Source organism: Pteronotus mesoamericanus, unplaced genomic scaffold, assembly GCF_021234165.1.
Source record: "Pteronotus mesoamericanus isolate MK-2021 breed Mesoamerican mustached bat unplaced genomic scaffold, CSHL_Meso_final scaffold_31, whole genome shotgun sequence".
Lineage (NCBI taxonomy): Eukaryota > Metazoa > Chordata > Mammalia > Chiroptera > Mormoopidae > Pteronotus > Pteronotus mesoamericanus.
The window spans coordinates 32,082,170-32,087,794 of record NW_026555312.1 but is presented as its reverse complement, the minus strand read 5'-3'; positions in this window follow the sequence as shown (position 1 = coordinate 32,087,794).

Below are 5,625 nucleotides of genomic sequence, written 5' to 3'. Positions count from 1 at the left end.
CCCGATACGCCTAGGAGCTGACTTCTCAACAGAAACACTACAAGCCGGAAGGGAATGGCAACAAATATTCCAAGCCATGAAAAGCAAGTGCCTACAGCCAAGGCTGCTGTACCCAGCTAGGCTCTCCATTAAAATAGAAGGGAAATACAGAGTTTCCCAGAAAAGAGAAGGCTAAAAGAATAATTCTCTACCAAACCAGCACTCCAAGATATGCTAAGGGGACTGGTTTAAGAGGATGAAGGAAAAGAATGAGAGGGAGACGAACACAGGTACAAGAGAAAAGATGAGTAAGTTTCTATCAGTAATATCTCTCAATGTCAATGGGCTAAATGCCCCAATCAAAAGACACAGGGTAGCTGAATGGATAAGAAAACAAGACCCACACATGTGATGCCTACAAGAGACCCACCTCAGAGCAAGAGACCTGCACAGATTGAAAGTAAAGGGATGGAAAAAATATTCCAAGCAAATGTGCAAGAGAAAAAGGCCGGGGTTGCCATACTTGTATCAGACAAAGTAGATTTCAAAACAAAGGTGATAAAGAGAGACCCAGAGGGGCACTTATAATACATAAAGGAAGAATCTACAAAGAAGACATCAATATTGTAAACTTATATGCTCCCAATATACGAGCCCCCAAGTTTATAAAGAAATTGTTGGATGACTTCAGAAAAGATATAGACAGCAAAACACTGATAGTAGGGGATTTCAACACCCCATGGTCAAAAATGGACAGATCTTCCAAACAAATAATTAATAAACATATTGTGGCACTGAAGGACACACTGAATAAAAGAGACTTAACTGACATATATAGAACCTTACATCCCAAAGAAGAAAAATACACATTCTTTTCAAATGCTCATGGCAGTTTTTCAAAGATAGACAACATGATAGGACACAAAGCAAACCTCAGCAAATTCAGGAAAATTGAAATAATACCAAACTTTTTCTCAGAACACAAGGGCTTGAAACTGGAAATCAACCTCAAAGAGAAACTTCAAAAACTTGCAAACTCATGGAGACTGAGGAGTAGACTATTAAACAATGAATGGGTCAATATTGAGATAAGAGAAGAAATCACAAAATTTCTGGAAACAAATGAAAATAAACAGACAACAGTCCAAAACCTATGGGACACGGCAAAGGCGGTCCTGAGAGGGAAGTTCATAGCAATACTGGCTTACCTAAAAAAGATAGAAACATTTCAAATAAAACACCTAACACTACAACTTCAAGACTGGAGAAACAATAACAAATAAATCCCAGAGCAAGTAGAAGGAAGGAAATAGTCAAGATTAGAGCAGAACTGAATGACATAGAGACGAAAAGAACAATTCAGAGGATCAATCAATCCAGATGCTGGTTCTTTGAAGAGATAAATAAAACTGACAAGGCTTTATGCACACTCATCAAGAAAAAAGGGAGAAGACCCAAATTAATAATATCAGAAATGAAAGCAGAGAAATAACAACTGATACCACAGAAATACAAAGGATCGTCAGAAACTACCATGAACAGTTATATGCCAAGAAATTTGAAAATCTCGATGAAATGGACACATTCCTAGAAACGTATAATCTTTCAACACTGAAGGAGGAAGAAACAGAAAGCTTGAACAGACCGATAACAGCTGGGGAAATTGAAGCAGTAATCAAGAAACTCCCGGCACACAAAAGCCCAGGGCTGGACGGCTTCACAGGAGAATTTTACAAAACATTTAAGGAAGAGCTAACCCCTGTCCTTCTCAGACTAGTCCAAAAAATCCAAGAGGAGGGAAGACTCCCAGACTCTTTCTATGAGGCCAGCATCACCCTGATCCCAAAACCAGATAAAGACTTGAAAAAGAAAGAAAACTACAGGCCAATTTCGCTGATGAACATAGATGCTAAAATCCTCAACAAAATACTGGCAAACCGCATCCAGCAATACATTGAAAAGATTATCCACCACTATCAACTGGGATTCATCCCAGGCATGCAGGGATGTTTCAATATACGCAAGTCAATAAACGTGATACATCACATAAATAAAAGAAAAGACAAAAACCACATGATCATCTCGATAGATGCAGAAAAAGCATTTGATAAGGTACAGCACCCATTTATGATCAAAACACTCAGCAGAATGGGAATAAATGGGTCATTCCTCAATGTAATAAAGGCCACATATGAAAACCCTGCAGCCAATAACATACTCAGCGGGCAAAAACTTAAAGCTTTCCCACTAAGATCCGGAACAGGACGAGGAGGTCCGCTCTCACCGCTTCTTTTCAAGATCGTATTGGAATTCCTAGCCACAGAGGTCAGACAAGAGAAAGAGATAAAAGACATCCAAATAGGAAAGGAGGAAGTAAATCTATCATTATTTGCAGATGACATGATAGTGTACATAGAGAACCCTGCAGACTCTACCAAAAAACTCCTCAACCTAATAAGTGAATTTGGCAAAACAGCAGGATTCAAATTCAACATTCAGAAATCAAAGGCATTTTTGTACACCAGCAATGAAATAGAAGAAGAAGAAATCAGAAAAAAAAAAATACCATTCGATATAGCAAGAAGAAAAATAAAGTACCTAGGAATCAATTTAACCAAAGAGGTAAAAGACCTGTATGCAGAAAACTATACAACATTGAAGAAAGAAATTAAGGAAGACACAAATAAATGGATGACACGTGCTCATGGATTGGAAGAATTAATATCATCAAAATGTCCATACTACCCAAAGCAATTTATAGATTCAACGCAATCCCTATTAAGATACCAATGACGTATATCACAGAAATAGATCAGACATTTCAAAAATTTATATGGAACGATAAATGACCCCGAATCGCTGCAGCAATGTTGAGAAAGGAAAATAAAGTAGGAGGGATCACAATACCGGACATCAAACTACACTACAAAGCCACTATACTCAAAACAACCTGGTACTGGCACAAGAACAGACCCATAGACCAGTGGAACGGAATATGAAGCCCAGAAATAAGCCCAGGTCTATATGGGCATGTGATATTTGACAGAGGGGGCAGAAGAATAAAATGGAGCAATAATATCCTCTTCAACAAATGGAGCTGTGAGAGCTGGACGGTTACATGCAAAAAATTGAAATTGGATCATCAGCTGACACCATACACAAAAATAAACTCAAGATGGGTAAAAGACTTAAATATAAGTCGCAACACCATAAAAGTCCTAGAGGAGAACATTGGCAGGATACTCTCAGATTTCCCACGCAGCAATTTTTTCACTGATATGTCTCCTAAAGCAAGGGACATAAAGGAAAGAATGAACAAGTGGGACCTCATCAAAATAAGACGCTTCTGCACAGCTAAAGAAAACTTCAGCAAAATGGAAAGGGAGCCAACTCTATGGGAAAATATATTTGCTAATAATACATCAGATAAGAGGTTTGATCTCCAATATATATAAAGAACTCACTCGACTCCACTCCAAGAATGCAAACGATCCAATCAAAAAATGGGCAAAGACCTGGGCAGATGCTCTTCCAAGGAGGAGATACAGAGGGCCCAGAGACATTTGAAAGGATGCTCAGCATCACTAGCCATCAGAGAAATGCAGATCAATACCGCCATGAGGTACCACCTCACACTGGTAGAATGGCCATCATAAACAGATCAACAAACAACAGGTGCTGGCGAGGCTGTTGAGAAAAGGGAACACTAGTACCCTGCTGGTGGGAATGCAGACTAGTGCAGTCATTGTGAAAAGCAGTGTGGAATTTCCTCAAAAAGCTGAAAATGGAACTGCCTTTTGATCCAGTGATTCCCCTGCTGGGACTGTATCCCAAGAGTCCCAAAACGCCAATTGAAAAGAACCTGTTAAGCACAATTTACAATAGCCAAGTGTTGGAAGCAACCTAAATGCCCATCAGTAGATGATTGGATCAAAAAACTAGGATACATTAAATGCACAATGGGATACAATGCAGCAGAAAGAAAGAAAGTACTACTAAACTTCGCTACAGCATGGATGGAACTCGAGAGTATTATGCTAAGCGAAACAAGCCATGGGGCAAAAGACAAATACCATATGATCTCACCTATAAGTGGAACCTAATCAACAATACAAAGATGCAAGGAAAATAAGACCAGCAACACTGAAAGGAAAAGAAACCGACAGAGAGAAGAGGGAAAGCGGGGTGCGGGGGAAAAGGAAGGGAAGGGGAAAGTCAAGGAACATATAGCAAGGACTCATGGACAAAACCAAAGGGGAAGAATTGAGAGAGGGAAGGAGGGAGGGAGGGGGCAGGGGAAAGTAGTGGGGGGAAGGCAGAGTGAAATGTATTTGAAAAAATAAATTAATTAATTTAAATGAAAAGAAAATAATGCTACATACAACTCCATGCCCACAGACTTGATAACTTAAATGAAATAGACCAATTCCTGAAAAGACAGAATATAATGACAGTTTGTGTGCCAAGATAATAAATTCTCTAATTCAGTGTTCTCCAACCTTTTTGGCACTAGGAACTGGTTTTATGGAAGATAATTTTTCCATTGACCGGGGTGGGTGGGGGATAGGTTTGGGACAATTCAAGCACATTACATATATTGCGTGCTTTATTTCTATTATTATTACATTGTATTATATAATGAAATAATTATACAACTCACCATAATGCAGAATCAGTGGGAGCCCTGAGCTTGTTTTTCTTCAACTAGATGGTTCCATCTGGGGATGATGGTAGACAGTGACACCTGACGTGTTTTGCTTATGTCCAGTCTACTCCGTAATCTGGTTTTGGTTGCTGTCACTGCAGAAAACCTTGGTTCACAGTGTTTTGTGGGAAATGGATGCATGCTTTTCACTGCTTTTGTTGAATTCTCAGGATATTCTGCAGTAACTTTAATCCAGAACATATGGAGATTTAAAATTGTCTCAAGGCCACAGTCATAGACAGTCTCAAGCAGTTGATCCTCTTCTAGCACAGATGAAGTCATTTCACCTAACTTATTTACAAATGGGTTGCTATCCACTCCTCCTCAGGTTGAGGGTCTTTTGTGGTTGGGAAGTAATGTTCAAACTCTTTTTAAAGGTGAGATAGGTGACTATGCACCAGCTGGAAGGAAGAAGGCCCTGGCTCAGTCTCTTTCAAAATCTCTGCCAAGGTTTGAAACATGTCAAAAATCCCAGTATTCTCTCATCACCCCCAAAATTCCAGTTTGGCTTATGCTGAATACATCACACAAGCAAGCAAGTTTTGTGACTCATGCTCTGGCACTGAAATGTGATGCCAGTGGTGACTTTTTTTTTTTAAAGAAATCTTGGAGTGGCTTTCATATTTCAAAAACTCTGGCCAATGGTCTACATGTATAAAGCCATCTCACTTCTATGTATTAGAGAAGATGTGTGTGCTCTGTGCCCATCTCCTCAGAGAGCTACATAAACAGACATGAGTTAAGGGCATATACTTTAATGTTGTTGATAATTTTATTCACATCCTGCAAAATGTTGTTAAGTTCAGGTGACATTTTTCAGCTATCCAGCATTTCTCCATGGATGACACAGTGTGTAGATTCACATTCAGAAGTGACTTCTTTGACCCAAGCACTAAAACCAGAAAGCTGTCTACTCATGGCAGGTACTCCATTTGTGCTTA